This window comes from Thermobia domestica, chromosome 10 (assembly GCF_964235325.1).
Source record: "Thermobia domestica chromosome 10, izTheDome1.hap1.1, whole genome shotgun sequence".
In the NCBI taxonomy this organism is placed as follows: Eukaryota; Metazoa; Arthropoda; class Insecta; order Zygentoma; family Lepismatidae; genus Thermobia; species Thermobia domestica.
Window position 1 is genome coordinate 11,784,722 of NC_137463.1, and position 24,901 is coordinate 11,809,622.

At 36.2% G+C, this 24,901-nt stretch overlaps 1 protein-coding gene across 1 annotated transcript in view; it reads left to right on the plus strand.

Moving 5' to 3' along the window:
- LOC145662288 (ecdysone-induced protein 78C-like) overlaps positions 1–24,901 on the plus strand; it is a 435,634-nt gene that overhangs the window by 19,532 nt on the left and 391,201 nt on the right. The gene's annotated exons all lie outside the window — the stretch shown is intronic.

The window sequence follows — 24,901 nt, forward strand, 5'->3', positions numbered from 1 at the left end:
CAATATATTGAATTGTGTATGTATGTTAGAAGTGTTATTACCCACCTTCAGTAGGGTTGCCATAATTTTTTTGATCCAAAATACGGACAAGCCTTAAAATAACGACTCATGAAAAGAAACACAAAATAAATATATTGAAATTTCTTACGCTTACCGGTATCTAAAAATCTCCGTTTAAGGTTATCACACAAGTGTTTACTGTAATACTTAAAACACTTTTGGAAACTAACATGTATTACATTAGCACAAATGTAATAAATCATGCCATCAAATTACGTATATTAAATCTAACCTAAAGAATACTGGAATGGAAAAATGAGACATTTATTGAAGACATAACCTGCTTTATTAATAATAACTAAAATAGAAGTTACATGATGAAAACACAATTCTTTTTACAACGTAATCGTTGAGCCCTAGTTCAAATAAGTGAGTTGCATACGTATTAAATTAGCACAAAAACTGCAAATGTTGCTTTGTTCGTATGTATTTATTGTATAGTTAAAACTAGGCTGCTTACAGCCATCATACTACCATACGTTATATCGTTGCTATAGTTACAGAATCAACATACTAAGATACAAAAACATTTATATAATAATAACTTCTTAAAAATATATATAACTTCTTCTTCTAACCTATATAAAATAATTAGTTGGCTAGTTTATAACACCTTTGATTAAAATATCTAAATGGTGCAGGTAAAGAATAATACATGCATGCCGAATAATACATGCTGTCGTTCTATCTTTATGGCTCCCGACAGGACTTCTTGAAGTGATTGAGCACTTCTAGAAAGAATTCTGGACCGTATGACAACTTTACAAAGACAAGTATACATTAATTATTGGATAGCCCTCGTATATACAAAATTCACAATACATATAAATACATATCTTTATATTCCTTTTTATTTATTCTTTATATCAATAATATTCTTTTATAATTAATTATATTTCAAATTATTTATAACATCGTAGAGGAGGGTCTATTCCAAAAATTATGAACAATTAAAAGTTTGTTTTTGGTCCAAGTATAGCCTTTTTTTTTTTTTTAAAGTAACATGGTCGAGGCTCTTTGAGTATTTAAACTCATTATAAATAAGGATGTTACAAAATATATTTCCTGCATTTGATAATTAGGTGTCTCATATATTCATTACATATTGATAATTAGGTGTCTCATATATTCATTACATAGGTAAAATACAACATAGATAATATAGAATTCAGAAGAAGAAAAATAAAATGAAATTATGATAGGAAAAATCAACACAATTGATGTTAATTAAATTATAAGATAACGTGGTTTAATATTGGATCACAACTGATTAAAATGAAATATTAGTTAGCATACAAATATTAAATTAACATAAAAGGATAACATAAACATTAACAAAATTCTAAGTATAATCTAATAAAGTACATTGTATTCCGCACTCTTGAGTATTTTCCGATCGATTACATAAAGATTCTGAATTTGAGTTTCTGTTACTGTAAACTTGTCCTTCTAGGAATCTATTTTGTGACCAATTACGCTGATTCGTATTGCGACTTCTACTAGGATTCCTATTATAATCCCGGTAACTTCTGTTACCGTTACCATATCTATAATTAGGTTGAGTTGAATTGCCGGTACTATTTTGACTATTTGTTCTATTACCAAAATAATGAACACTATTTCCTGAAGAATTAACACTATCTTTATTTTGAATATTTAAATTTCGAATGTGCGCATAATTAATATTATTACGTCTAGAGATAACCTTACTTTTTTCTGGATTTCTGCTATTTCTTTGTGCTAGAAATTGACTTTCGTAGCTCTGAACTAAAATGGTTAAATGATTAAAATTGACACATTGAGCGGTCATCAACATTTGTTGTAATCTAAATGGTAATAATATACGTACAGAAGCTATTATACGGAACTCTGGTTGGTTTGGGTTGAGGGCTTTTAATTCATTGTATGTGGCCACTACAAACTCAGTAACATTTTTATGTATTTTAGGGTCAAATGATTTGGTTCTTAGCAATGCGTCCCTATTTGCCAACATGAAGTCGTTTTCATAGTTTGCCAATAGCGCCTCTTTAAAATCAGAATACCCATTAATGTTATCTCTAATTGCTTTATACCAAGTCAAACATGGGGGCAATAGAACATGAGGAAGAAGTTTCATGAATTTCGACTCTTTAATTCCCATTAATTCGCACTCATCCTCGAATTTTTCTATAAATACCCTAGCCGGGATATCCTCAGGTACACCACTGAATTTTGTTAAGGATTTTATTTCACTGAATCGCAAAGGCGTATCAGTACTATAAGATTTAGAACACTTACAGTTACCGTGAGAGTTCTTACTCTTCCGTGTAGGATGCTTCGTTCTTCTTCCTGATTCGGTGCTCGCTTCACTATCAACCGATGATCCGCTATCTTCAAAAATTACTTGGGAATGAGGTGTTGGTTCAGTCCCATTATCAGGAGGTCGATTGGTATTCCTAGGTCCATCATCGCGCTCCATCTCCTTAGCAAAAATATACTTTTCCTGGAAAGTATGAAACTCCTCTTGAAGTCCTTTAATTGTATTAGAATGTTCGCTTACAACCGATTCTATAACTTCGACGGTATTTTGTACTTCGGTATAAGTTTCAGCTACCTGTTCCATTTTCTGTTCGCATTTCTCAAATCTGGCATTAATTTGTACATTCATTTGGTTCTGCTGCTGCTGTAACTGTTCCCATTTATGGTCGTTTCTCTGCTGTAACTGTTCCAGCCGCTGATATATATTATCTTCTAGTTTGTGTTGAAGTCGGTTCATTTTGTCATCAAATTGGTCTTCAATTTTATGCTGCAAAGCATTCATTTTGTCATCCAACTGCTGTTGAGAATTGTTCATTTGCTCTTCAATTTTATGCTGCAAAGCATCCATTTTGTTATCCAACTGCTGTTGAGAATTGTTCATTTGCTCTTCAATTTTATGCTGCAAAGCATCCATTTTGCCATCCAACTGCTGTTGAGACACATCAATTTTTCGTTGCAAGTCGTTCATTTGACGGGATATTTGTTTGAGTACATCTGCCAAATTCTCAGATGCACCAGTCTCACTTTGATTAGTCCTGATGTCATTAACTTCACTATCTGATAAATCCATCTTAGTGTTTCTATATATTAACTTTCCACTCCTCAAGATGGTATAATTATTAATCGACTCAATGATGTATGTAATTTAACTATACTTTCAAACAGTATACAATGAATAAAACAATTTTGTAGCACTCACTTGTATTCTCTGCTAAACTTGGTTTACTAAACTTCTTACCAATTTTTAGCTATTCCCGGTGTGAAGGTACCATTATACAACGTAATCGTTGAGCCCTAGTTCAAATAAGTGAGTTGCATACGTATTAAATTAGCACAAAAACTGCAAATGTTGCTTTGTTCGTATGTATTTATTGTATAGTTAAAACTAGGCTGCTTACAGCCATCATACTACCATACGTTATATCGTTGCTATAGTTACAGAATCAACATACTAAGATACAAAAACATTTATATAATAATAACTTCTTAAAAATATATATATAACTTCTTCTTCTAACCTATATAAAATAATTAAATAGTTGGCTAGTTTATAACATCTTTGATTAAAATATCTAAATGGTGCAGGTAAAGAATAATACATGCATGCCGAATAATACATGCTGTCATTCTATTTTTGCCCGAGATTTTAGTGATTCCGGACTCGGAAATTTTCGGGTAGCTCCAAAAGTAGTCAAATACGGACATTTTCCTATTTCGCGCTTTGTACAATACGGACACGAACACGAACCCCAAAATACAAACAGCCCGTACAAAATACGGACATGTGGCAACTCTAACCGTCAGGAGATACCATTTTCTGTTATTCTCCCACTTTACTGGTCTGTCCTAGAGTCATTTCCCGTACACTTTCCACGTAGAAACCTATATTACACATACATATGTCCCGTGTGGAGAGCTCGCTCTTTCTAGATATCTCACAACCTTTTTTTAGCCGTATAATCAGTGGCGTATTTAGGGGGGTGGCTTCCGGGCTTAAGCCCCCCCCCCGAAATCTTACTTAGTATAGTAAAGTAAATGAAATATCTTGCAAATTTTCACATTTCCAGGCAAAGCCCCCCCCCCCGAAAGTTAGCAAAGCCCCTCCCGAAACAAAATCGTAAATACGCCACTGCGTATAATACTGAATTACCTGTAGCTATATTCTGAAATTCCCTTTATTCGCTTCTTTAAAACTTCTGATTTGTTACAAATAAGTCTTAATATTGGCGCTGGATATGTTTTACTTCGACTATCTACATGTGATAAAAATAACATGAAAACACAAATTGTCGAAAATAGTAATTGTTTTAAAGTAGAAAAAGTGAATTAAATGTGAGTTTATAACTCTGCTACTTATCTAGCAGCTATGTTGCTTCGATCGCCTTAACTAACTTTTACCTACAAAGAGTATCTGACAATCTACTGATAGTTTGGTCCACCTAAATTTTGAGTATATGATCAATTCTTTTATCACATCTGGCCAAACTCCAATAATTTCGTGATTGATTGAACAACAAGTTAAGAAAAAGTTTCATCAGAAGTTATGCTTGGAGTATTGAACGGACCAGATGTGTAGACGTTACAATCGTGTAATGAAGACTTGACAATAGTGTTGCTAAGTAAGAGAATATTTACTAAAATAGAAAAAAAGGAAGCTATTGAAATTAAATGAAATCTTTGAGTTTTACGAGCCACAGTTATGGCGGTTAGGGTAAAGGACACGATGATGATGAGAAATTAATGAAATGGTGGAATGAAGAAAGTTGGAGGAAACGGGAGAACCCCGAAGAAACTCACGCACACGATGTTTGTCAACCAGGAAGTTCACTTAGTGCGAGTTGGGATCGAACCAAGTACCCCATGCTACCACTGAGCCACAGTGGACCCAAAAGAATGTATTGATCACACAGATCATCAGTTGACTCCCGATGGGAGAGCCTTTGTGATTTTAACTGTCCTCGATATTTCTGTGTTCGTGTCCCTGTCGCTCTAGGTAATTGGAGAAAGCAAGTTAAAGATGAGTAAGGCAAGTAAAATTAGATACAAGTAGTTTAAGTAAGTTACTGGAACACGTTCGGTGAGTCAGTTGACTTTAAAAAAAAAAAAAAAAAGTTGATCAGTGGTAGAGTGTTCACCTCCGGTGCTTGGGGTCCCTGGTTCGATCCCAACTCCGGCCATGTGGACTTTGTTGTGGACAAATACCGTGCTCGTGTTTTTTCTTTGAATTCTCCCGTTTCCTCCCTTTCTTCATTCCACCATTTCATTCATTTCTCATTATCACCGTCTCCTTTAGCCTGATCGCCACAACCAAAGGACGTAAAACTGAAAGATTTCAATTAAAATGGTTCTTTTTTCTCCTATCATTTCTAACACCCTCTTATTCATTTTCCGCTCTACCCAGCTCCATTACACAGGTGCACTCATAATATTGAGAATGGTGAGTACACAGCAAAAAATGAGGTGTCGAAACAACACAAAATGACTACCACTTTAGCGTGTTACTTGTGTGTCAATTCAAAACCAAGTTTATTTATTTTATTTTATTTTTTTTTATTTTTTTTTGCTAGCCAGAGGCTAGCATCCTCTTAGAGGGCTACACCCTCTTCTAGGTGGGGGAGTTTATGTGATAGGGCTCAAGGATTAGCAGGTTGATGGGCTAAGTGATTTATTTATTATTATTTATTTATTTATTATCACAAACCTGGACATTATGATCTTTGTGATCATAATAATAAAATGGTGGTGAGGTAAACAATTATATAATAATTAAATGATGAATTGTTACGTTAAGAATGAAATGAACCTAAATAAAGTGATGAAAATATGAAGAATATGAAGAAAGTAACTACAGAAAATAGATAAATAAAGAAATATAAATATATTGATAGCAACATGTAGAAAGATAGATATTTGCATACACAGAAAATGAACTTCGAAATACAAATATAAAATATTGATGGTGTTGAGATCCTTATATGTTCAGCTATGGTTTAGAAAATAATGAAGGTGCGATACACAGGACAGCACAGGAGATGTTAGCAAAACAGGTGAAGTTATCTTCTGCCTAGGGGCTGCTCTAGGCTGATGAGGACATAAGGAGCCCTGTTAGAGACAGAAGGACTTACTGTGCTGAAAATGATGGAAATAAGTGAGGTAGATGGGCATGAATTTGATAGTCGTCGAGTAACAGTAAATCTGGGTGCGCAGGTGGCAGTGTATAGCAGTAGAGAGTGAATAGCAGACTGAGTGGGGAGTAGGCATAGCGAGGACGAACAGGATGAAGAGCATGATAGTGCATTGTATCGAGGAGTAATGGCTGGTGAGAATTATATCGGACTGTGATGAACTTCTGACGAAGGGATTCGAGATGAAACGTGATGTCGGGGAATGTGATGAGATTATATAAGTCGCGGGTTGGACTGGGTAACTGAATAAGGTGTGCGATGCGGAATGCGTGACGCTCAAGGACACGTAACTTTTCGTAGTATGTAGGAAGAGCGAAAACCCAGGCGGTAAAACCGTAGGTAAGGACTGGGCGCATGAAGGCTTTGTATGTGTTAAGAACTGTTTTAGCTTGTAGGCCCCAGGTTGTGCCAGTTAGGCGCTTTAGAAGGTTCAGGCGCTGATAAGCTTTGACAGCTACTTTCTTCAGGTGAGGTTTCCATGTGAGGTGTGAATCATAAAGAATGCCCAGGTAGGTAAGTGTTCGAATTGGAACAATTGGAGTGTCATTAACTGTGAGTGAGAGCAGTGACGGGTGCAGTGAACTCCAGAGCGTTTTCGGGGTGGTATGAAAGTAATGGCCTTTGTTTTTCCGGCATTTATTGAAAGACCCCACTTTCGACACCAACTAGTGAACCGATTAATGGCTTCCTGGAGAGCGTGATTGATCTGGTGGATAATATTTCCTAAGGCCAAAAAAGCGGTGTCATCTGCATATTGAAATATATATACATCAGGAGGGAGTGCAGGGAAATCGGCCACAAAGATGATATATAACAACGGTGAAAGAGCAGAAACTTGGGGTACTCCTGACAGAAGGAAGATAGGATGAGAAAGTTGATTATTGATGCCGACGTAGGAGAGACGACATACAAGAAAGTGATAAATAAAGCGAATATAAGTAATGGGAAACGCAAAATGTAGAAGCTTATGAATAAGTGCCAGATGCCAGACTTCATCAAAGGCTTTTTCAAGGTCGAACAGAAGTAGGCAGGATGGTTTAACGGAGTTATAATGATTTGTGATGAGACTGGCGAGGCGAAGGAGTTGATCATTGATAGAGTATGTTGAGCGAAAATCTGATTGGTGAATAGGAAGAATATTTTTAGATTCTAGGTACGGGTGCAATCTTTTAACGATGATGCGTTCTAGAATTTTCCTAAAAGTAGATGTCGGTTGAATAGGTTTATAGGAAGATATGGCAGTGGTCGGCTTGTTTGGCTTCAAGAACATGAGTGTTTTAGAGGTTTTCCAGTCCATTGGAAAGAATCCGGTTCGTAGAATGAAAGTATAAATGAGGGCAAGATGTGTTAGGAGTATAGGAGGACTTTCCTTAATGTGTCGGTAGGTTATATTGTCAAAACCTGGGGCAGAGTTTCGTTTGCGATTAACAACAGTAATAATTTCAGCTGTGGAAATGAGTGTTGTAAGTGGATGATTTGGAAGCGTATGAGATACATTGGGCTGTAACTGAGGAGAGTTCAGAGGTAGGTTGGAAACAGGATGCTGAGCGGTGATATCGGAAATCGGTGTGGGTGTGAAAATTTCCTGCAAGTAGTCTGCAAAGGCGTTGGCTTTTTCCTGATCACTCTGAAGTGGTGTGTCATTACGGAGTAGAGGATAGTGAGGTTTAGTGTATTTACCGCACAGAGCGTTAAAGCGTTTCCAGAATTTGGAAGGGTGACTAGTGTCATTGAGGTTGTTACAAGTTTTAACCCAGTTTCTCAGTTTATATGCCTTGAGATAATTTCGAACAGTGCGTTGCAGTTGATGATGGTGATGAAGGGTTTCTGGGTTGCGAGTATGAACATATTCGCGGTAGAGCTGGCGAGAACCGCGTATCATAGTTAAGTATTGAGGCGGGAGATGTGGTTTGTATGGAATGGAAGATGAACATGGAATATAGAGTTCTGATGCATGAGAAATGGTAGAACTGATTGTAGTAATGCTCTCGTACAGCTGTTCTTCCGTAGCTGGTGGTTTTTGATTAGCAAGAGATTGGGAAATATGATCACGATATTTGTTCCAGTCGGCTTTGTCGTAACGAAGTGATAATCGAGGAAGTGGTGTGTTGGCAATTTTAGGGGCGTGCGTGTTTTGATAAGTAAGTTTGAGAGGTTTGTGATCACTGCCAATTAGATCGAGGACTTCAACTGTGCAGTGGGAAGTTATAGAGTTAGACGTGATGACTACGTCAGGCGTTGTCTGAGAGACAGGACGAGACGGTTTGTGTAGATCATGAAAATTTGCTGTTGTATGCGAAGTAATAAACTGTAAGAACGTAGTACGTTCCTTATCTGTGCGACTATGGAAATTAATTTCCGCCATGATGAGATAATGTTTATAAATATTTGAGATGTGCTGGTAAAAAGCAAGAGGTATCTGATGTCCAGGTCGGATTTAAACTGTGATGAGAGTGATTGCGATATTTGGGAGATACAAAGTTGTGATACTATGTTCTGGAAGGTTGGGAAGCGGACAGGTATGGCGCCGAAAGGGCAAAGTATGGTAGAAGCCAATGGCTGCTCCACCGTTAGCTCGTTGAGCAAGAATCTGGCTATCACAGCGAAGTATGTTATAACGGGGAATGCGGATAGTATCAGTATGTTTTAAGAAAGTTTCGTTGAGGAGAAAGGCATTCACATTTTCTTCCAACAGGAGCGTGTCAAAGAGCAGTTTGTTTTTGGATAATGATCGAATGTTTAGGAACAAAAATACAATACCCATGATAAGAGGTAGTAGGTGGAAGTAGTTATTGGTTGGACGAAAGATTTGTGGTATGAAAATAGACATCGATGTTGGAATAGGTCGCATTGAAGAAGGCGTGGAAGATGATGCGGGCAGCATGAGTAATTTGTTGTAAGATATGTGGAAGGATAAATGGATGAATGTTTTGTAATGCTAGAGTTGTAGAAGCTAGAATTTTATCAATAGTGACGGGGGTCGATTCTACGGGAAATCCGGTATTGGTGGATGAATCATGTGTTCGCAGTGGAGCTACTAGTTCTGGATGGGATGTTTCTGGCGGAGGTTTACCCTTGCATTTGTAGCTGTAAGTGGGATGTTCAACACCAAACACGTCGCGTTAGAGCATATCAAAAATACCTCGTTACTGGCTGTGAGTATTTGTATTGCTTTTTTATTGGCTGGTACGAGCAAAGCTTTGCAAAATATATTTCACATTTGTGTCAAGTAACTAAACACATTCTATATATCTCCTTCTCCCCCATGTTGCAAGGCACAGCATCGGAAGTGTCACTGTTCATTTCAATGACCTCGAAAACCATGGATTCAACATTGATAATAATGGTCATTTTCGATAATTTTTATAGATCTCCTTCCTCCCCTCCCCAAGTTGCGGTGCTAAATTTGCAATTAAACGAGATCGGAAGTATCACTGTTCACCTTAGCGACCCCCAAAAAGTATGGATTTGACACTAATATTCGTCATTTTTTATCGTTTTAATATATATATATATATATATATATATATATATATATATATATATATATATATATATATATATATATATATATATATATATCCTCCCCTCCGCCAGCTACGGGGCTGAATTTGGATTTAAACTGCATCGGAAGTGTCATTGTTTATCCCAGCGACCCCCAAAACTATAGATTCGACTCTAATATCGGTCATTTTCGATCATTTTTAAATATCTCTCCCTCCCCCTGTCCTAAGCTGCACCGTCAAAGTGATATAACAGAAACCAATCTGAAGTCCGAGCGTCATCTATGTTGAAGATGTGACCGAGATCGGTTAGGTGGTTCAAGAGTTATTAGGTTTTATTTACTTTTGTTTACTTCCCTTCCTCTCCTCCTCCTCTAAGTTCTACCGTCAAAGTAATATGACAAAAACATCCTCATCTATGTTAAAAATTTGATTGAGATCGATTGGCTAGTTCAAGAGTAATGAAGTCACAAAGACAGTCACTTATTTTTTACACACACACGTGCCAGGCCTGAACTTCATCCATGTTGAACATTTGATCGAGATCGGTCGGGTGTTTCAAGAGTTATTAAGTTTTATTTATTTTTATATACACCTCCCCCTTCCTAGGTTCTACCATCAAAGTGAAACTATATATAAAAAAAAAACTTACCTGTTCCGAACCTCATACATGTTAAAAAGTTAATTAAGATCGTTTGGGTGGTTCAAGAGCTATTAAGTCACAAACTTAGTCACTTTTATTTTTATTTATATTGATTTTTGTATATCTCCCCCTCCTCCTCCCATACGTTGCTCCGTCAAACTGAACTGACAAATAACATTCCAGGCTTGAACCTCATCTATGTTAAAAATTTTATCGAGATTACTCGTTTAGTCAAGAGTTATTAAGTTTTATTTATTATTTTATAACTCAAATCCTGCCCCTTCCCTAAGTTTTATCGTCAAAGTGAAATGATGAAAACACTCCCTGGCCCAAACTTTATCCATGTTGAAAATTTGATCGAGATCGAGCGGGTGGTTCAGAAGATTAGCAGTCACAAACATAGTCACCTTCAGTTTTATAATATAGATTTACTGTTATAGTATAATGTTATATCGCCCAATCCTCGGTGTGCCGTATATCTGAGGAGACTAAAAGTTATATTGATAAACAATTATTCAACGTATAAGCATCCGCTTATGGTCACATGCACTAAATTTTTTGTCAATGTCATGAAAATGTTATTTCGATATTAATTTTATGAGCACATTAAAAATTTCCAACGGATGCTTGAGTCTCGGAGCCAAGGCCATAACCATGTCTTCACCTATGGTGTACGGAATTACCGATGTTTAATACTACATTTCTCTTTAGTTTTGGAAGAAGAACACCACTAATATGGTGTGTGTTTAGAAATGAAATGAAGTGACTAGTTTAACGTCCCACATTTATACACCAAGGCTAAGGGAGACAGTGATGATGAGAAATGACTAAAATGGTGGAATGAAGAAAGTCTGAGAAAACGGAAAAACCCTGAGAAAACGCACGCACACGGTGTTTGTTCACCAAAATATCTCACATGGCGCAAGTTGACACCTGTGTCTCTTGAAAACGAGCAATATCTACAGAAAACGCGAACAACCAACTCAGAAAAACGACACACTGTATCTATATGCTACAGGGGCAGATTGACTCACACGGATTGCATAAACTACTGGGAACACATTCACTCCAGCGGCATTTTTACTGAAGCCAAGAAATGCAAGTGAAAGATGTAATGACTTTTCCTTTTACATTCTATAAAATAATTCAAGTTGTGCCGGTACTTGTGCAAGACTCTTGGTCTTTCAGGTATGGTCTTGGTCTTGGTCTTGCATTGGGATTCCTGGTCTTGTTCTTGTTCTTGTTCTTGGTCTTGGTCTTGCATGCAAGACTCTTGCAAAAACTGCAAGACCAAGACTCTTGCGCTCATCACTACTTATAGCCTTATAGCCTTTTTCTTTTCATGTTTGATGAGAGCAAAAGAGGTATATTCCCCCATTCTATGCTATGATTCAGCTCTTGGTCCTAGTATATAAGAACTGGTACATTTGTAATCAAACTTATAGGATCAATAGCTCCTCGGCCTACAAGTTAAACAAACTAATAAGAATAATATACGCATCTATTTACATATACAGTACAAGGGGACATGAGGAATATCCCATAAAAACTTCCAAAAAGGGAACAAAATTTGCAGAATTTACTCTCCACGACATTCTGAAAAATAAAATAATTTTAAAATTTATTCTTAATAATTAAAATTTATTCTAAAAATAATTTTTAAAATTAATCTTCAACAATCACTTAGAGGTATACAAGATGCATATAAAGGAAAAAGGCTGATAATAATTTTTTACACGAGGTTGGCAACAGTGATGAAGTTGAGCATGCCCTAGTATTCTGTGCTTGCAACGGAGATAGAATCATCCAAATAGAGTTGTGTACGTGAGTAGCAATAAGGTGAAATGGCTGGCGTAATACAAAATCCAGCCAAATGTGAAGTGGGATATGTCATACGATTTCTAGACACTAAAGGACAGGATACAACTGACATCCATCTGGAATTGCGTGCCATTCATGGACCGACGGTAATGAGTAAAGGGAAAGTCAGGCAATGTTGCAAAGAGTTTCGGGAAGAGTGTTCAAAATGTTTATGACGATTAGCTTAGCGGAAGGTCTATTGTTTAGACAGACGACCTGGTAGAACGCGTTAACAAGAAAGTGCGATCCAATCGCCGGTTCACAATAACTGAACTCGCCGAAGATTTTCTAAGCGTGTCTGCGAAAACAGTGCATCGAACTGTGACTAACAAGCCAGGTTATCACAAACTGTGAGTTGGGTGTCAACAATCCTGACAGACGCTCACAAAGATCAAAGAATGACAGTTAGTCATGACTTTCGGCCTGCTGGGGCAGGATGAGGATGGTATTTTTTCTTATATAGTGAAAGGAGATGAAACCTTACTCGAAACAGCAGTCAGTGTAATGGCGGCACTCTGGTTCTCCTAAAGCGAAGAAATTTAAACAAACACCATCAGTATACAAAATCACGACAACCGTGTTTTTTGGTCTAATTGATATGATTCTTGTGGAATACTTGGAACACGACTGACAATTACAGCAGATGTATATTGCCAAATACTGAATGATCTGCGTGCCATCCAAAATCGGTGGAGAGTAATGCTAAACTCTGGAATTCTTCTGATCCATGACATAGCGGCTCGAACTGTTGAGACAATTGAAAGATTTTGATTGAAATTGTATTGAATGATCGTTCTTACAACTCTGATCTTGCTCCGAACGGTTTCTTTCTTTCACCTGAAAATGTAGCTTGCATGCAAGCGTTTGAACGACAATGAAGTGCTCAAGACATCAGTTGTGGAGTAGCTGTACTCTCAAACGGCAGACCTTTTACGCAGAGAGTATACGGAAACTTGACCACACTACCAGAAATATCTGGAGCTTCATGGTAACTACGTTCATGATCATTTATAAGTCAATGCAAAACATTACCATCCGTAGCCAAACAAGCTTATGATGGACAACCTTGTATCTACCGGAAACAAATAATGCTGGAAGTCCTGGCGGAAATACGTCATACTTGACCCATTCATTGAAACCATTTGATTCAACTTAATTTGATGCAATTAAGACTTTAATACAAGTTGGTTGGACTTATGTCTGCAATTTATATTTGCACCTGGTACTGTAACTAATGAATAAAAATAAAAGTAGATCAATGTACAGTGTGGTCTCTGTGGTCCTAAAATAAAGATTTTGAAAGTGGTAACGAAATAGCAAGAGTGCAAGGTCGATATAATGTTATAGAGATGTGCTGTAGATTTTTGTGGGCTAAAAGAGTACTTCAATGGATAAATGTTTTTTGGCTTATTAATTGTGAAGTTAGGCTTACTTCATCCCGCATATTGTGCACATTTAGGTTACATACTACTTCCTCTGATTTTAGAATCTACTCTGAGGCATGTTATCTTTAAGATGTATTCACTCATTGAATAGACCTCATACAGAGCTATCATTGTGAAATGAAGTTTTCCAAGTTTAACGTCGCACGATTATGCGCTTTAGGCTAAGGGAGACGGTTGATTAAGGCAAATGAATGATGATGGAAGAATTGGTGGAATGAGAATGTGGAAAGAAATGGGACTAGCACGAGAAAACTCATGGACCCGATGTTGTCCACCACAAACATACTTGGCTGGGAATCGAATCAGAGACCCCATGGACCAGAGGTAAGCACTCTACCACTAAGCCAACTTCATCCAGAGCTATCTTTGGAAGTCTCTCCCACCACAAATACTTGCATACTTTATAAGATCGATTCTTAACAATGGTGATTCTTACTTCGGTAACTTTTACAAAAAGATAAAACATTATTTTCTTTCTAGACTCAAGTTTTGCCATTTATTTTATTTCTCCTTGGCATTTCACATCTTCACTATAATGACAGCGACGATTTATAAAACCTGGGCTCTACACCAATCATAGCACTGCTTTGCTTCGTGTGTCATACATCGGAAGAATTCGGTACGTTTCGTGGAGCTACCTTCCGAACGCACACTTCAGAAAAAGTGAAAGAGCAGCAGTGCGTCAACAATGTTGTTAAACTTAGAAGACATGACTAACGAGAAAAAAAAAGTATAACGCATAGAGAACTATAACACGAACACTATCAATCATTCAAATTAAACAGTAGCAATGGTAATACTAAAAATATGAAACAATGACAACATCAATAACAAAAAGAAAAAAAACCGAAACGAAACAAGAGTATCCTCTAAAGATGTTTTCTGTAAAGCACGAGAGACGAGACTGGTAAAATTCCATGAATAAGTGTATGGCTATTCGAGAATGCGTTTCCTATGCGTCACCCCCGGCAGCGAACCTGACCTAGGTGGCTACTCGGTAATTTTACTTTCGCCAGAGTTATAAATCACACTGTCAGTCAGGGTTTCCAGATCTTTTTTGCTAGGTCAGGTCTATAATAGCAGAGTTCCAATAGCAGAGTGTGGAGAGCACAAAGCATCCTACAAACAGCTGTTTCTTGCTAAAAATCCCCTTGCCTTGCAACACGTCTCTTTCCTTTTTTTCCCCTTCTTTTAGACATCTTTCAAACAGCCGGCAGCCTGTTGTTTCGAAACGCACCAAACGTTTTCTGCACGTTTTTATTTGCAGCGTATTGTGATTGGCCATGCACATTTAAATACATGGTCAGTGTATTCCAAGAGAACGCGTGTGCAATAAAAACGCGTTGCGAACGCATCGGAAAGCCGCTCACTAAAGGTTGATGAGCGGAGCACACCCTCATGGTCTATTGGCCTGAAATTGGTAGATTTAACTCAAGTATCAAGAGATTTAACTCTGTGCTATCACTATAGTAAATGATACTCAAACCGAGAAATAGTCATCTTTTCTATTATCTACAACCTAACTTGTGTAGTAGACAAACTATTTTGCGTTACAACCAGTGGTGCTACTCAGCAGTTTCGCACCGGTTAGCTAGAGTTCGCAGAAGCGGTTGTTAAAATATTTCGAGTTCGCAGAACCGTTTGTTATACCCACACATAAACATACACAAAAACACGCATGATCTAGTCAAGAGGGAAAGAAATAAGCCAAACAAATTTGTGAAAACACGTTTGTACTTTTCCCACCCGCTTGCATTGTTGTGAAAACAAGCAACTTTGCATGAATTGTTTCAATTCAGTGGGGAAGCAGAAATTTGAATATGAAATCCGGGATTTTGCCCAGAATACTGAGGTCTGTGAATGTATTGAATGTGATACGTATCTAATGTCGATTGCGCTTGCAACCTATCTGTTTTTGAATGACTCCGAAGCAATGTGTACGAAATAGAGTAATCTTTTCATCGATATCTCGAACGATTACTTGTAAGACCCATACTATCAACTCTTCAAAATATGGCCCTTTCCTGGCGGGACACCCTATATATATATATATATATATATATATATATATATATATATATATATATATATATATATATATATATATATATATATATATATATATATATATATCACCTATGTCTGTTATGTCTAGCCTATGAGGGTTAATGTCTGATGAAAATAACGTTAAGTTGTTGTTAGTGGGGCACATATATACAGGGTGTCCCAGGAGGAAAAGGCGGAATTTTGGGAAATGGTAGTATGGGTGATTCTAAGGAATAAAGTTCATATGAACATAGGTTCTAATCTCAATGGTTTGAGAGCTACAGATTGTGAACCATTTTTTACTTTATATTAATTATTGCCCACCTTGTAGTTATTCTACAGAAGTGGCACATAGCGGGTTTGAAAGGTGATGAAACGACCTTTCCAATGATATGCAATATGTGGCAGTGGTATCTTTGGAAAAGTTATTGAGGGATATCTTGGAATCGGCGTTGCCATCCTAAATAACCTTAAATTTCTCAAATTTCCCTCAATAGCTTCCCTTTCGAAGACAACACTGCCACGTGCTGCATAGCGTTGGAAAGGTCATTCCATCACCTTTCAAATCCGCTATGCCTTACCTCGGTAAAATAGTTACAGGGTGAACAATACCCAACAAACTCAAAAATGGTTCACAACCTGTAGCTCTCAAACCGTTGAGATTAGGACCTATGCTCATATGAACTTTTTTGCTTAGAATCACTCATACTACAATTTCCCAAAATATTGCCAATTCCTCCTGGGACACCCTGTATATATGTATGTATATATCAAATACATAACCGGTTGTTAAAAGAATAGAATAGCACCACTGTTTACAACTATTTATTTTCACCCAGAGATCTTCGTATTTCCTATCATAATGTTTAATTCAATTCAGATTATAACAAAATTACGGTGCAAAGAATTTTCCAGACTCAATGTGGCTAAACGGACACGTCGTTGTCTTTTAAGAGCTGTATTCGTCAAAGCAAGAAGAAGCAGTATTAAAAAGCGAAAGACAGAAAGCAAAAATAAGAAAATAAACGATCCGAGAAAGAAAGAGTAAAACTACCGTGTTATTTGATTACTCGCGAATTTCTTTTTACACGACTTTGGTGACATCTAGTGCTAAAAAGAGCCATAAACTGGAAAGTTACGACTGCTGTGTTTTTTTTTTCTTTCTCCCCTTCCTGTCTTTTCAGTACGATGACCATAGTATAGTGCCTTGTGTTTGTGTCAGTGTGCGTGTGTGTGTGTATTTGCTAGTCTATTTCATCAGACAATAAAACTGTTGCTACACGGTTACGGGCGGACGGATTTTTAACGCTGACCCCTGGCTGTTATTCAACCACTCATGACATCAAGGCGCGGCAGACGCTTTGACAACTCTCGCACCAGCCAACTCTTTCTTTAGTTTATGGAGGTCAAAGGGTATTTAGGAAAGAAGATAAAAAGAGATCATGTGGATAAATATAGTCATGAATATATGGGTTAATTTCTCACATAATGCTTCATTTAAATTGAACGCAATCAAATGTTTTATTTTGTAATTGAATTTACATTAATACTAGCTGAAAGAAACGGAAAAATAGTTATGGAAAGTATTTGAACACCCTTCGCCCTTAGTATATGCATGGATGATTAATTTCAGCTTAAACAGCTTCGAGAGATTTCACTATCCATATCAGCAACCCGAAAACTATGAATTGGAAACCATAAAACTATGATTTTTTTATTATTTTTACATGTGTTTTGATCTTTTAAAAATTGGATTGATTTCTTTTTGGTATATATATTGTTTTAGCTTGTTGACTTTGGTCGTTAAAACAATGGATATTGAATGATAAAATTTAATTTCAATAAAATCTGATTTATTGATGGTTGTAATTGCAAAATTAACAAATAATATAGTGGACATAAGTATCCCCTTACGGAATAGCAATTTAGCTACCCTATTCACAGCTCAGAGATCGGAGAAAAGGAAAAATAACTTACACTATTGTAATTTTTGATCACTTTAAAGTAAAGTGGCGAAATGAAAATGATGAGAAATGACCCCGCTGCTCCCACCAGTGGCGGATCCAGGAGGCGAACGGGGCGATCGCTTCTCCCCAGAAGGTGAAACTTTCTTATTTTATATATATAAATTAAACCAATCCCAGAGTCTGAATCTCTTAAAAGTAACAGTATTCCAACCCACCGCCTCCCACAGAAGTCCGTCCTGGATCCGCCCCTGACTCCCACCCACCTTTTTAATTTGGAAGTTTATCTTTGTTTTTACCTTTTTTTTAGTTATTAAAAACTGCTTTAATAGTTATATATTTAATGGTTGGGTGTTAGCATGCGGGGTTAGGTTTTATTCAGTTGCCTACTGGGTTTCGTTTGTTGTTAGTCATTTACTATCTAAGATGTATTTAACACTTAAAGATAAAAAAAAAAATCGTTCGTCCTTCCTGGCGGGTACGTGACAGTCCCTCACCAGGATTGCACCAACAGTCGTCGTGACATTTTTGCTTTTAAAAAATGTTCGTCCTTCCTGGTAAATACGTAACACATATCACCCTTTCCCATCCTTACTACTCACCCCCATACCGATGGAGGCTGAACTTGTACTTAAACGGCATTTAATAGTGTAATTTCAGATTTCACCAAAGGGTAAAAGATTGTCTACCGACATACGTAAGAGTTTCGCACTCCCAGGAAATTCGACGGGGAAAGGGGAAAAGAGGGATGACAATTATTATCTCAAAATCGCCATATCTCGGAATTTCTGAAGGTTAGTGACATGAAATTTGGTATAGGGACTTCTAATTTAAAATAATTAGACACACATTTCACGTTTTTGATAATCGGTCTAGAAGGGGATTAGGGATGCGCACGAGACAAGTCGAGACAGGATTTTCCTGACAAATTTCGAGTCGAGACACGGCTCCTTCAATAGAGAAATATACATTTTTCGAGTCGAGACATCACTTTTACAGCACATTTTCGAGACGAAACAGCCACAAATCTTTTCTCGTGCGTATCCCTAAAGGGGATGAAAAGAGGCGTATAGAAAATAGGATAGAGTTACAATTGTTATAATAGGATGACCATATCGCAACATTCGTTAAGATTAGAGACACGAAACTCGAAATTTTGTTTTTTTATTTAAACTAGCTAAACCTGCGATCTCTATACAGCGCATCATTCACATTTGAGCATGAATCTCTGTCATTTTTCACAACATCTGTACGTGTCCCTTTACAGACAAATAAGTGAAAGACGTCTTGATAAAAATCAGCAACGTGTAACATACTTTCGATTATTTTTTCTCAATACCTCGCACCGATTGCAAGATTTGAGCCTACTTCCGGTTAGAGTTTCTAATTCATGTATGACCAGTGTTTTCTTTCTTCTTGCATGCAGTATGTAATAAGCAAATACATTACATATACAATTAATTATAATGTCAATTACATATGGTGTTTATTGGGCAAAACACTCAAAAAATAAAGATTTATCTTAGACTCAAGAAATGGTTATCCTTCCTTTTCATTATTAGTTGTCCGTGAAACAAACGCCTGAGACATATACAACCCCAATATACAGCAATGTTGTGTTGGAATGTATAATGCATAGGATATGATCTTTAGTTTTTTTTAAATTCAACTCTTCCAGTTTAATCTAAAAAAAGATAATAAAGAAATAATGGTCATGTTTTTTTTAAATATTCAATTAGAACTGGACAATCTACGCAACATTTCCAATCGATCAGTGAAAACGTCATCTTTCTTGAGCCTGTAGTTTCCGAGATCTCATTGTCGAAAGGATAGACCACAAACATATAAACATAGTTTAAAAGAACTCGGAAGATGGAAGCACAATTCACATGCATTGATTTTAGAGAAGGCTTATTAAAATACAAAATACAAATAAAAAAAATCCATTACCACTAGTAGGTGAGAAAAATAATACAAATGGATCACAATTTCTACATCGTGTATCCAACATAGCCGCAAAATACGCATATAAAATATACACTGTAAAGAGTTCAGCTGATTTCGAATGAAAATCACCTACAATTCACTGGAACAGACTTTGTAGGTGAAATGCCAGTAAGTTAAAAATGTTGCATTGTGAATATTTTGTTATGTGTTCATAACTTGCACGTGATAATGCACCTTTACACCAAATTTCGTTTTTGTAGTACGAGCTGTTTGGTTCAGGATTTTGTTCGGCCATATTGGTTTTCAGATGGCTATATTTTGAACTGTTTAATGCTTTTCGTACACGTCTAGTGATACTGTACTTCCATAGTACAATTCGTTTTCCAGACAAGAGTCGTTGACACATTGATATTTTGATCGGCCATATTGGATTCAATACGTCAACGTCCGCGAAATTTTAAACCAATAGATGTGTAGTATTCATACATATATCAATCTGTAAAACATTAAGTCAATCTGCCCATGGGAAGTGGATGAAAAGTTGCTTGCAAAAGTCGATTGGCATTACCTTCGGGCGGCCATATTGAATTTATCCTTTGCTGTCGGCCCGGCATATTTCACCAGTATTCCTTCGTGGTCCTCCTCTATATAAATATATGAGCAGTTTCCGGATCCCCGATTCTTGGGAGAGAACCTTTACTTGTCAGCCTAACGGGCATAATCGTAGGACATTAAGCTGAGAAAGTTCATTTCGACTATTGTATTTACGCGAATCTGATGCGCACTCCAAATTCAAAACTTAAAATCATAAAAAGATGACCTTCTGTTAAGAAAGTCATTGTTAAAGAGATTACTGCAGTAGCTACACAAAATAAACATTTGATATGAACAATTCAGTTATATTTTATGCTTGATACTAGGTTCGTAAGATGTTCTTTCATGCTTGCCGTCCATTTTGTGACTACCTAAATCAAAGGTTCTATGCAGGGACTTTCTAATGACTGTATGGTTAGTTTGGTAAACCCGACTTCGATTCCCATTGGAACTCAAGTGGTTCGGATCTCAAATTGAGCTGTAAATGTTGATTCTCTTACAGAAAAAGTAGTAATAAATATAGCGAAAAATCTTTTGAATGTGACTTCAGTGTCTTAAAGATACAGTAGTTCCATTATTGTCTTTAACTTCCCTGTTCTAAGGTGGCACAAATCTGCCACTGCGAGTTCCAATATTGATTGCTATGGAGTAAAATAGTGAGAAACATCTTCTTTGGTGTAAACTAGTTTCTTTGGTATACCAGTGTGACAAAAAAAATCAATTTCAGCTTTAACGCCTCTATTGAAACCGGAAATTGTAGGAAACGTCTCTTCCGGTTTTTATATTGGAAACTTATAGCAGAAAATGGCAAGAGATAACTAGAAATTCTTTTTTGGATATAGATTCGCATTTCAAGAGCAAGGTCCACTGCCCGATGGGCCTATTAAAACCTGAATTAACAAGTACCAGAGTCTCGTGTATACGACACTGAGGAGTTTGGCTTACATACCATGATAGCTTCTCAAATAATATTGAAACTGTAGATTTCTGCCACTTTTATTTTTAGTAGAAAGACAAGAGTCCAGGTGGAATATGTTCTTGGAGCACTTAATTGATTGCAGAAAACCGCCTCTCGGTATCTATTACCGCTTTACTCCATAGTGATCAACGTTAAAACGTTAAAGTTAAGGATAGAAATGAAAGGTATTCTTGGGATGCTTAATCGATTGTAGTAAATCGATTCTCACTATATATTACCATTTTGCTTCTATAGTGATCAACGTTAAAACCGGGAATGGTTGATGTAGGCCCGTATCCAGGGGGGTCTAGGGGACTGGGCCCTCCTAAATTTTTGCTGGCCCCTTATAAAATTTTCACGGTAGGCTTGCAAACCAACTATAATATGGTGATGAACTATAATATGGTTGGATCGCCCCCCTAAATTTAGTCGTCCCCCATAAATTTTTGGGCTGGCTACTGGTCTGGGTTGAGGTCTGAATATCATTTCTATCAACGAATTCGATTCCTAACTGTTGAAACTATATCAAGGCCAAAATTTATGGTGATCGAATAAGTTTTTTCTTTGTTTCCCGAACGGACATACACACGAAGAGATAGGGTAAACATATAACCCTTTCGAAATTTATGTTGTATATATACCATACGTATGCGTGTTGTTTTAAAATGCTCATGTAACATTTATTACTGTTGGATGTTTTTTTTTGTTGTTGTTGTTCAGTCGTACATGCATTCACATGTGTCTTGATAAGAAGATCGTCAAGTGGGTGAGAGTCATGACGTCATCCATTTGGTCTTCAAGAGTACAACGCAAAAGAATTGTTTTGTTCTCTCGCAAATCCTGTCTGAAAGGTTTTATGGGATTTATATATGTCGTCGACGTGACCATCAGATAGACACGTGTTATGGTTTCTTTCCTCTCCCTACATTAACATATGGTTGGTTCATAGAGGTCTATTCTCGCACACGTATTGTGTACACCGCTTAGTATTTTTGAAGTTATTGTGAGGCCTGTACGTTAATATAGGGTCGGTCTATAGGGTCCTAAACATTTGGAAAAAGGATTTTTCAAAAAATATTCCCCATTTTCCTCGAATTCCACTTTTCAGGTACATGATACGGACATAAGCACTGGGGAGACTGCTTTGTTTTGAAGAGAATGAGATACAAACCATGATCCTAGGATAAATAAGGATGATGCCGTAGCTGCTTCACTGAAAGTCTAAAACCTTAAAAATCCCAAAGGGGGTAATGCAGTTTTGATAAACCAAATTTCTTAGTAAGCTCATCATTTTCGGTTAGAAAATTGGACTCCTGTAGTTTGGAAGTCTACTGTAATTTCATAACATGATACGAAACTCTTGTACAGTTAATTAATACCGAAAAAAGAGGAAATAATAATAATAATAATAATAATAATTTAATAACATATTTAAAGTGCTAAAAACAGCGTTAGCCACGTATAGCACTGTACAAGGTAATTGAATATTTTGTACATAATACAAATGAAGGCTTAAAAATTCAATGTTCGTACCATATAAGAGTACATTTGTAATATTTCATAGTTTAAAACTGTCATATAAAGTAAAATATATCAAAGTAAAACCACTCAAATAGCCCTAATTTTAATGACTAGATTGTCTCATAATAAAATATAGATATAACACTGTTTATAAAAGAGAATCATGTCTGAACTGTTATACCAGAATAAAACATTATAAAAGTACTAAAAACCCAATACAAGCCTAATTTCTAAGAGTCCTATCTTCTGTTATTAAATATAATTAAGTAAGGTACTTAATATAGGGTTCTTTGTACCGTTCTTACATAATAAATTTGTTTTCCTTACTCTGTGAGTTGGTACTCTGTATAAAATGTTATTTACAAAGTACTGGCTGTATAATTTATTTTCTAGAATTGACTCTAAAAATCTTAACGCATGTTGTTTTCTTCTTTGTGATAAAATGTCTAGATTAGAAACCTCTAGTAATGTCTCACAGTCACAATAGTATTGGTACAAATATAAATGAAAATATACATATCTTATAAACCTTTGTTTGGACCCTTTCTATTTTACCATTATTTGTTTTGCTAACATTTGACCAAATCGCATTTGTGAATTCAAGTTTATGACTAATAAGTGTTTTATATACGTGCTTGTAGTTCTTGAAATTCGACCAGTTTCTAAGTAAATTATCTGTTGCGATGTTTGCATGTTTATTTACATGAAGGTTGAACAGGGCCGGATTTAGCATTTTGGCGCCCCTAGGCCCAATATTTTTTTCCGTCCCCTAGTCTCGTTAAAGTTACTTTTCTAAAAACCTTTATTAAAAAATTATATCAGGCCTATATGTTAATTGGTTAAACACCACTCCACGATGCAATTTTATCATTGCAAGTTTTTTGAGGAATTTACTTGGTTCTGGGCTTTAAAAAATATCGTTAACGTATTAACAAAAGATTGGTGAATAAGTTTGGTTTTGTTCAATTTAGCCATTTGGGCAAATAAATAAATAAAAAAAAAACTCTGTAGTACATTATAAAATAGTTTTAATCTCAGAAACACAGCTTACATGAAGTATTTTGATAACGTGACACAAAAACTGTGTTTTAAAGTAAAACTAGATTTTTTCTCTCGGCCGTGCGCCCCTGGGAGCTTACGCCCATAGGCCCGGGCCTACCGGGCCTATTGGGAAATCTGGCCCTGGTTGAATGTGAATTGATGATCAAGATTTACTCCATGGTCGCTGACAGATTCTATCTGACCTTGCCAAATAGAGATTCTATATTATTATTATTATTATTATTATTATTATTATTATTATTATTATTATTATTATTATTATTATTATTATTATTATTAATAATAATAATAATAATAATAATAATAATAAGAAGAAGAAGAAGAAGAAGAAGAAAGAAATTATCTTTTGTATATTTAAGAAAACCACACTTTCTCTTCTCATTAAATTAAAGTAAATTAGAAACATTCTTTCTAGAGCTACTAGATCTCTGCTATGTATCTATTTTAAGCATAGAATGAGGGATTTAATTATCTACCCATTGTCGCAATGCGCTTTCCAGTGTAACAAAGAGCTCCTGTTGAACAGTTCTCTCCATCTTTCGTCGAATGCTTATCGCTTCTTCGCGCTCAGATGTCTTCTGTCTCTCTCTTTCTTGCCTTTCCCATCCCTCACTACACTATACGCCTCCCGTTCCTCACAAAGATGCATCTCACACTCTCTTCCCATCCTTCACACCAGAGAGAGAGAGAGAGAGAGAGAGAATTTTCTTCGTACCAATATTGATCTCACCAACGTCATTTTTTTTATTTTCTTTTCTTCCTTTTCTTTATCTTCTTACACTTCCTTAATCAATTTTTTCCCTCATTTTATTCTTCTTCCTCTCTTTTTTCTTACGTACTTAAAAAAATCTCTTATTGGTTTACGTAATAATCAAGTTTGAGGGGAAAAAATGTGAAAAGATGCTCCATTTTATATTACATTTTTTTTTTATTTTAAAGAAATAATGAAGGATAAAGTTGTTACGTGAGCTACAGATTTTATTTTTATTAAGTTTTATGTTACTATCTTCATATACACTTTTGTAGTATATATTACGGCTTTATATCTCTGCCAAAGATGTAACTCTACGAAGTATGTTTCCGTTTTTTACTTTC